This window comes from Gigantopelta aegis, chromosome 7 (genome assembly GCF_016097555.1).
Source record: "Gigantopelta aegis isolate Gae_Host chromosome 7, Gae_host_genome, whole genome shotgun sequence".
NCBI lineage: Eukaryota > Metazoa > Mollusca > Gastropoda > Neomphalida > Peltospiridae > Gigantopelta > Gigantopelta aegis.
In genome coordinates this window covers 11,015,177-11,025,877 of record NC_054705.1, presented here as the reverse complement: position 1 = coordinate 11,025,877, position 10,701 = coordinate 11,015,177, and the positions used below count along the sequence as shown (strand labels likewise).

General features: G+C 37.6%; 1 long non-coding RNA gene across 1 annotated transcript; it reads right to left on the bottom strand.

The window, feature by feature from the left end:
• Positions 1 to 967: 967 nt before the first annotated feature.
• On the bottom strand, positions 968 to 9,669 carry LOC121377658. The gene is made up of 4 exons (XR_005958641.1): positions 9,542 to 9,669; positions 6,523 to 6,639; positions 4,087 to 4,200; positions 968 to 1,114 (listed from the first exon to the last, which is right to left on the bottom strand). It is a non-coding gene; the product is annotated as an uncharacterized LOC121377658 (long non-coding RNA).
• Between the last annotated feature and the right edge of the window lie 1,032 nt (positions 9,670 to 10,701).

The following is a 10,701-nucleotide window of genomic DNA, read 5'->3' as shown; positions in this document are numbered from 1 at the left end:
CAATAAATAGAGGATTATTCACTAGTGTGTTGTAATATGGTAAATGTGTATGTCAATCGGTATTTATCTATTTACATATTACAAAGATATACAACAAATAGAGGATTATTCACTAGTGTGTTGTAATATGGAAAATGTGTATGTCAATCGATATTTATCTATTTACATATTACAAAGATATACAACAAATAGAGGATTATTCACTAGTGTGTTGTAATATGGTAAATGTGTATGTCAGTCGATATTTATCTATTTACATATTACAAAGATATACAATAAATAGAGGATTATTCACTAGTGTGTTGTAATATGGAAAATGTGTATGTCAATCGATATTTATCGTTACTCTCAGAAATAAGAATTACTTTTAAAACACCCGTCGAATACACTATTTGTGAAATCCAACTCTGGGTCATTAACCTCGATTGTGGGCGGGACTTATGCTGTCACTCGAACACCAGCTGCTCTGAATGTTTACTTTTGTTTAATGAATTCTATGCAATTATTATAGTTAGGTAACAAATAAAACAATATACTCCTTTCAGTTTAATACCATTTTTATGAACTCGTACGTTAGAAAATGGTAAATAGCTCGCTTTCACTCGCTAGATACCATTTTCTAATGTACGCGTTCATAAAAGTTGTATTAAACTGAAAGTCGTGTTGTACTCTCTATATATTGATCGGTTTAATACATTAAATACAAAATGGGTTCATGACATATATATTATGCAGACCCGTACGCACACGCACACCCTCCCCCCTCCCTAAACGATTTTTACCAAAAGGTCCACGTTATGTCTATCAAATTGAGACAACGTAACGTATTATTATTATTATTATTATTATTATTATTATTATTATTTTAGCCATTGTTGGTCCCATCAGGAAGAATTCTTCCCCCACCTCCCATTAAAACTCCTGCGTACGTGTCTGTTATGGGTAAGTTATATGATTTAAAAAAAAATCATGTGTGGTCCACAGCATTTACCAACTTTGTGAAGACAACGGACACCAGTATGTCGAGGGGCACAGTTGCAATGACAGTTGCCATCTTGTAGTCTTGTTATCAATGTTCCACCGTTGTAGCATACAACTTTTGATGGGTCACAATCTGAATAAATTACAAGAGATAAACTATTATTTTCTATGATATATAGATTACATTTACACACACACACACACACACGCACACACACACACACACACACACACGCACACACACACACACACACACACACACACACACATATTTATTATCCACATGGTTGAAGATATCCAGGGAAATATAACCAGTATGGCACATATGTGTCATAATGATTTCACGTGCACATCGAGTGACGTCATTTTGGGAAGCGACGTCATAACGTAATGCGGCGTCTCCAGCCTTAGCTCTATGTAATCGTTTGCCAAAATGACGCCATTGCGTTGTCTCCTTCTAGTTACCTTTGAAACGTTTTGACATGATCTTTGTTATTCGTTAAAAAGAACTATTATGGATAATGTGGATAATAAAGAAATTATTACACTCGCGTGTGAATCGTACTGATTATACGATACTCGTGTCAGGATTTATGTATAACCCTCGCTCACACTCGGGCAATACGAGAATCCTGACACTCGTTTCGTAAAATCAGTAAGACACACAAGCTCGTATAATAATTAATATATATATATATATATATATATATATATATATATATATATATATATATATATATATATATATATATATATATACTGTCAAAAAAGAAACGCATAGGTGATAGGGAAAGAAAATATCGTGTGTTTTTTTACAATGTAGCTGAATGGCCATGTTTGTTAATGTTCCTGGAATGGGACAGCATGCCCAAATGCACCCTAAAACAAATTTAACGCACGTTGTGCAACAACTGCAGGAAATAAGCATGAAATGGTCAGATTTTGGCGAATGCACGTGAAACTCGGGGAAACAGATTGGGGTAGTGATAGGTATTTAAAGCTGCAATGCTCGCAATGATGCCTCATTTCCATTTCGACGTAGACGCGTTACAAGATGCCAAGACTAAGCCTGCCGAATCGAAACATAGCAATAGGCCGCCTCCAGTTAGGTGATTCGCAGTCAGCAGTCGCACGTCACATGAACGTCCATCAGAGCACCATTTCACTTCTCTGGGACAGGTACCAGAAATTTCAATCAGCTGAAGAAAGGTCCAGAAGTGGAAGATCTCGCATAACAAGATCGCTACATCCGGGTTCTGCACTTGTGTCATCGAACTGCCACAGCAACGAACACTGCTGGACGCATACCTGGTTTCAGAAGGGTGTCTGCACAAACCATTCAGAACCGACTTCGAGAATCTGGTTTACGGGTTAGGAGGCCATATGTCGGCCCCGTCCTGCGACATCAACATCGACATTTACATGTTCGCTGGTGCACGAATGTACAGGGGTGGAACTTGGGACACTGACGGCGAGTATGGTTTAGCGACGAGTCACGTTTCCTTCTACACGGATGTGATGGACGACAACGTGTTTACAGACGCCGCAATGAACATTTTGTCAACAACTGCGTCGCCCAAGTTGACAGATTCGGTGGAGGGAGCGTCATGATGTGGCGAGCCATCTCATACACCGGCAGAAGTGAACTTGTGTTCGTACAAGGCAACCTGACAGCTGTACGCTACCGGGATGAAATTCTTCGCCGTCACATGCCTCCTATTTTGGATCGACAGAGAGAACTCTTTCAGCAGGACAATGCCAGGCCACATACGGCACGTGTAACAATGGATTTCCAACAGAACTGGACCATCAATGTGCTGCCATGGCCATCAATATCGCCAGATCTCAACCCCATTGAACATATATGGGACGAACTGAACAGACGTGTACGCCAGCGTGACCCGGAGCCTCAGACGCTTCCGCAACTGTCACATGCACTGCAGGAAGAATGGGCTAGGATTTCACGTGTCCGGATTTATATATATCTCTGCTCCTACAAAGTGACGGGAAACATTCCCCCTTTGCCGCCCTCAACCCCACCACCACCCACCCCCTGATTCTTACGCAGGTGAAGATTAACAATTGTATGAACAAATGACACGCTCCCGACGCATATATCAAAACTGGACACTCTTCCACCCTCTGTAACGCTTTGTAACGCTAGACCATACACTCTCAGAATATTACGTAACGGTTGTATTCATCTCTGCCTTAAGATTTACTACCAATAATATTTTTGATTCAGAATTATTGGTGGGGTTAGAGACTCCCGCCCTGCTCCGCCTGCTTATTGTGTGTATACACCTCTAGCTGTAACTACCTTCTTTAAACAGTGTCGCTGTGACAGATCGTTTATGAAGAAAAAACCCACAGATTTTAGTAGTTAAAACAAAAACGTAGCCTAGCGCTGTTCAATACACCAACCCATGTAGCGCTTGGACCTATATGCACCCATTTTTTATATATACTCCTCAAAATAGTAGGGGAACCTGAAATATTAATGTTAATATCAACTATTAGACCGAACATAGGTTTTGACCACAGACATCCTAGTAAACAACGTTCAGATCTGTTGATCAACACACCAAAACACATTCCATAGTTTGCACAAGCATCACGCAGTTGCCCCGTACACGTGCGTGGGGTGTCATTCTCGATTTTGACAATTTCCAGGAAGGCTCCCCTACTTTTTTGTCAAGAGTATATATATAAAAAATATGTTTGTTATTGTTAACATTTAAATTTTTGACAATTAAATGAGTTGAACAGAGTTGTGAACACTGTTTTTAAGGATATCCTTAGACTGACATATTATTATCATCATCATCATCATTATTATTATTATTATTGTTATTAAATATATTTTTGTTATTGTTAACATATTTCAAATGTTTGACCTTCAGGCTATAAATGTGTTCAACAAAGTACACTGAACATTTCTTCTTCTTCTTCTTATTATTATTATTAAGGAAAAAAAACGCTGAGGCAAACCCAGACCTGTAAAATAAATATCAATGTCATGGGAAAAATACTATAAATCTCGTCTGCCTCATGCTGGCTATGCCATTGAGAGTACAGTGAACACTTCTTTAACAATGTCCTTACACTGACAAAGATGTCCTGTCAGACCGGGAGGACAGTCACAACACCGACCAGTGTCCGTCACAAACTTCCGCAATCTTCCAGTGTTCTGGCATTTCGTCTTTTCTGCTGAACAAGCTGAAAATAAGTGAGAGGATTATCAAGGAAGAATGAATGAATGAATAATTCATCCATTAATTAATTAATTAATTTATTCATTCATTAAAAACTGAAATAAATCAAAGTGTTTAAAAAATATCGAAACATTTCATGACAACGTTTTAACTAACACATAAATCTGATCATGCGGTGTCTTTCATGCACTTATTGCTTTAACTAACACATAAATCTAATCATGCGGTGTCTTTCATGCACTTATTGCTTTAACTAACACATAAATCTGTCATGTGGTGTCTTTCGTGCACTTATTGCTTTAACTAACACATAAATCTGTCATGCGGTGTCTTTCGTGTACTTATTGCTTTAACTAACACATAAATCTGATCATGCGGTGTCTTTCGTGCACTTATTGCTTTAACTAACACATAAATCTGATCATGCGGTGTCTTTCGTGCACTTATTGCTTTAACTAACACATAAATCTGATCATGCGGTGTCTTTCATGCACTTATTGCTTTAACTAACACATAAATCTAATCATGCGGTGTCTTTCGTGCACTTATTGCTTTAACTAACACATAAATCTGTCATGCGGTGTCTTTCGTGCACTTATTGCTTTAACTAACACATAAATCTGTCATGCGGTGTCTTTCGTGCACTTATTGCTTTAACTAACACATAAATCTGATCATGCGGTGTCTTTTGTGCACTTATTGCTTTAACTAACACATAAATCTGATCATGTGGTGTCTTTCGTGCACTTATTGCTTTAACTAACACATAAATCTGTCATGTGGTGTCTTTCGTGCACTTATTGCTTTAACTAACACATAAATCTGATCATGCGGTGTCTTTCATGCACTTATTGCTTTGTTGAATAACAACGAAATAAACAAATATTCACAACGATGGAAGGAAATGGTTTATTTAACGACACACTCAGCACATTTATTTACGGTTATATGGCGTCGGACATATGGTTAAGGACCACACAGATATTGAGAGAGGAAACCCGCTGTCGCCACTACATGGACTACTCTTTTCGATTAGTAGGCAAGGAATCTTTTATATGCATCATCCCATAGACAAGATAGCACATACCACGGCCTTTGATGTACCAGTCGTGGTGCACTGGCTGGAGCGAGAAATAGCCCAATGGGCACACTGACGGGGATCAATCCCAAACCGACCGCGCATCAAGCGAGCGCTTTACCACTAGGCTACGTCTCGCCTCCCCAAAATATTCAGCACAAGTACATACTTCATTCCGCAAAATCTTTATTCCGCGTATGAGACTAACCTCTGTGACGTATAGGCTAATGTACGCGTGTTATTAGGCTGTATCTAAGTGTTGTCCGACGGATTCAACAGTTTGCTCGTACGTACCTACGTGACACCGTGACGTCACAGATGCAGCGATTTAAGTTTTCATCTCATTTGTGAAAATTTACGAAGTACAGAATTCGCATTTCTCCTATCTGCATCGAAGGGCAAGTTTGTTACTAAAAATAAAATTACAAAAAGTATGATGTCACCATTTTAACGACTTTATTTTCGTCAACTTTTCATGAACCTTTTAAACAAAAGAGTAGGCCCATGATACAAGGTCGCGTTTCACCTGTGTTAAAGATCAAAGGTAAAGTTACTAAAACAAATTACGACATCAACTGCTCGGATTCTCACAAAACGTCATATAGAGGATTACGATCAGGACGCGTTAAATGGCTTTCACCAATCTGCGTCATAGTCAAGGTCACGTTACTAAAATTAGAAATTGCACCCCCACTCTAGCGACTTCATTTCTGTTCTAGTTTACATGAAACTGCACGTATAACAATAGGTCCGGCACAGCTTGAAATGACTCACGTTTCGCCTCTTTGCATCAAAGGTCAAGGTCAGTGTTAGTTTTAAAAAAAATACTTAGGCTATTACAACGTCACTGCTCTACCGATTTAATTTCTCATACGATTTTCATCAAACTTGACACCACCTGCATGGGCGTAGCGTGATCTGGACATGGGGGATGTCGAATATTTCGTTTTTGCACCACCAGAAACTCCATATGTATAAACCTGTATGTTTTAGTTCTGAAACGGGACCATTTGCTTCAGCGGGGGCGGGGGTCGTCCGAACTCCCCCGACACCCCCCCCCCCCCTACCAGCCTACGCCCCTGACCTGATCATGCAGTATTGAGGGCATTGCTCCTTCTCTATTTACCACAGTTTGACACCCAATAGCCGATGTATTTTTCGTACTGGGATGACGTTAAACCATTCATTCATATTCATTTTCATATGCTGCACCTACAATGCCTTGTTTCTGCTGCTACTCCGACTAACCTGTGCAGTTTTTCTCGTCTGAACCATCGTAACAGTCAGGTGTCTTGTCACAGAGCCAGTGATGTGGGATACAACGGCCATCTGGACACTCAAATTCAGTCACTATGCACGTCTTATCTAGGGCAGAGAAAATAATGTTTTGGGGAATTCTAGTAACACATCACAGAATACGTCCTGGGCAAACGGTTTTATAAGTACGGGCTCTGGAAATTATTTGGTTTAGTACCACCTGCAGAAAACTGCAGCTGGGTCATTCTTCATTAAGTGCTATTTTGGGGTTACCTATTCCAGATTTTATTACATTTGGACTTTCAGAATAAACAGTCTGTAATTAGTACACATATTGTTTTAGTTATTTTTCATTTACTTTGCTTTATTTAGTTGTGTTTATATGCATATATAGACTGTCACTAGCACACAGTTTTAATATTAAAGAATTATACAAAATATGATTAAAAATGATATGCAAAAATTGTAAATATAAACATTTTTGTCTTTTCAGAGCTTTATTTGCATTCAAATGTGACATATATTTTGCTCATTTGTTTGTAAACACTTGAACGTTTTAAATCCTATCATTACGTGCTGATCTCAGATGCATTTTATTGTGTGTAACACCACTGACAAAATGTGCTCACTTACATGTCTTAAACTTATTTTCTCTAGTTTGGATCAATCATTTAACCATTAATTTGCATAAGTTCAGATTATAAATATATATTAAATTCACATATAGAAATCATTTTCCGATTTCATACAAGCAAAAAAATTCAAATCTTTAGGACTGAAAACATAGCACTTAGTGTAGAATCACCCAGCTAGTCATTTAGTGTTTAGTGTACATTTCCGTTCGTACACTATATCTACTACCAGATGTCTTAGTAATCATTACACTAAAAAGCGATAATGTCACATTGACCTCAATAATTATACCATAATAATGTACAAAGGGGATAATGGAACAATGAACTTGTTCAATCTAACATCTAAATATTGATTTCACTGTAGGTTAGTCAGTGACAATATGTCTTTTACAGTTAAAAAAAGACTTTTCACCGATCTATATATTTAATGGCTATGGGTATAATAAATAGCATCATTACGTAGATATTACACAATGGTACATGTATATATATGTATATATATATACATATATACATACATACATACATGCATACATTTATATATATATATATATATATATATATATATATATATATATATATATATATGTTGTAATGGACCCTACTAATGTGTCCATTAATTATTATGAGTATTTATAGTAATCTACGAAATCACGTGATTAACACGTCAATGGCAAACAGCTAATTTTGACACTTTAGCCAGAGGAAATTTATTTTACTTAATAAGACGATATTTCGATGAACTTGTTACTCTCTACATTTTGGTACTGATTTCAAGGTACTCTAAATAACCTAGAATTATGTTATTTCCCTTAGTTAATGTTATTTTGGAACCTATTCGCAGACAAATTCATCGATGTCCGCCATATTGACTTCACCAGCGTTGTTGCCACGGGGGTCGAAAATACAACACGTGTTAAAAATAAATTAATTAGTTAACTTTAAAACATTGCAAAATGATGTTAAATGACAAAGCTATTTGTTTATAATGTATACAGAATTACTCTGATATGCTGTACGAGTTTACTGGTAAATTTTATAGGACTCTGTAATCTATTTGTATAGCACGGCTTTTGGTTGCATCACCACAAAATAGCAAGGAATTGTTTTACGATGACTTATATCGTAAAATGAATTGTTGTATAATATTAAGTATTGCTGTGACCCACTAATTCCGTGTGGGGCAGAGTTTGCCCCATCGTATTTATTGTATAAAAAATAGACTTGGTAGTCTATTTTTATAGCACGGCTTTTGGATATATTACCATAAAATAGCGGGGAATGGTTTTACGTAGACTTATATCGTAAAATGAATTGTTGTATAATATTAAGTATTGCTGTGACCCACTAATTCCGTGTGGGGCAGAGTTTGCCCCATCGTATTTACTGTATGAAAAATAAAAACAAGTAGCAATACAGGTAAATGTTCGAAGACTCGATGTTTGTTTCATAAATTGTGTAGCCAATACTTACTTGATTTTGGGGCAGTAAAGTGCACATGAATGCTCTGTACTAGTAGATTCTGGATCCGTGTGGGGCCGAAGCTGCTCCACGTTATTTATTAGGTTATTTAGCATTTTCTTTGTAAAATAGATCCTATCAGGTGTATCGTTCAGCCAAATTACGTAATGCGATTGGTTAGAATCTGATGACGTCATGTGACGCCATGTGAAAAGTATAAAAAGCGCGAAGGAACGTTTGTTTATCACTTTGCACTTCGGTGTTAAAGTCATGATATCTAAAATAATAATAAGAAAATGGAAGATTACCTTTATGACAAATAGTTAACTTTTTAGGCCTGACATTTAGGATGGAGACTGACACTGTTTACAAGCAATTTAAAGCATTAAAACCAAATGAAATTATGTTGTGCCTGCATTCCTATTACACTAAGTTCGTAGCTCAGCTTCACCTGAAACACCAGACAGGATCTACTGGGTAATGATGTTGATGTTGCTATGTTATTTTGGCTGCTTATCTGCTGCAGTAAATAAATATGAACTGATGTGTTCTATCATTCCTGTCTTGTTCCTTTTTTACCCGGGTGGCTTTTATTACCCGGGTGGCTTATAATATATATACTATATACACACTGACACACACGCACATACATACATACCTACATACATACATACATACATACATACATGCATACATACACGCATGCATACATAAACACACACACACGCATATGTATGTATGTATGTATGTATCTATCTATCGATACATACATATATATATATATATATATATATATATATATATATATATATATATATATATAGAGAGAGAGAGAGAGAGAGAGAGAGAGAGAGAGAGAGAGAGAGAGAGAGAGAGAGAGAGAGAGAGAAGAAATTATGATAATTGCACAATACCTTCACATTGTTCGATATCGCATTTATCCTGGTCAGCTATATGATCTACAGTGAAACACCAGGGTGACGAAGACTTCAACCCTCTACAATAATTTGACGCCGCACTGATACTTCCGTCTGCAGGGAAGTCGCTGTCAGAATAATTGCCCATATTTCGCATGGTGGTTGCCCATGATCTGCATTTTTTCCCTGTCTGTGACACTGATACTTTTCCAGCATACAGGACACCATAGATGGAATCAACTCTGTAGCATGTCGTGGCTATAAAAATAAGAAGAATTTCAAATCAACAAACGCCTCAGACATCCACATGAATAAAGGTGAAATTTGGGCTTTGAATTCCAAGTAGAAGTTGAGAAATGGTATTTTGCTAACCATGGTAGGTGTTATATTTAGTTAAAACATTGCCGTTATAAAAAAAAAAATCATATGTTTAATATCTCGTTATCTCAGCAAATAATGTACATGGGAACCTGAAATTTTTGAATGGACACTAAGAACTTTATAGCGTTCTGACGTACTCCCAGGATTCAGTATGAACAAAATGATAGCCAGATATCTAACAGTAAAGTAAAGTTTGTTTTATTTAACGACGCCACTAGAGCACATTGATTTTTTTATCTTATCATCGGCTATTGGACGTCAAACATATGGTCATTCTGACACTGTTTTTTAGAATAATCCCGATGTCGATACATAAGCTACTCTTTTACGACAGGCAGCAAGGGATCTTTTATTTGCGCTTCCCACAGGCAGGATAGCACAAATCATGACCTTTGTTGAACCAATTATGGATCACTGGTCGGTGCAAGTGGTTTACATCTACCCATTGAGCCTTGCTGAGCACTCACTCAGGGTTTGGAGTCGGTATCTGGATTAAAAACCCCATGCCTCGGATGGGATCCGAGCCCAGTACCTACCGGCCTGTAAACCGATGGCCTAACCACGACGCCACCGAGGCCGGTAGATATCTAACAGATGAACAAGTATGTTGATTTATAGATGAAAATGAAGATTCAAAGTATACCAAGCAGTCGGTTGAGTGCTCGCTTGAGGTGCTTGGGTCGCAGGATCGAATCACCTAGGTGGTTCCATTCAAGTGATTGGGTGTTTTTTTTCCTCGTTCCATCCAGTGCACACCACAACTGGTCAAAGGCCAT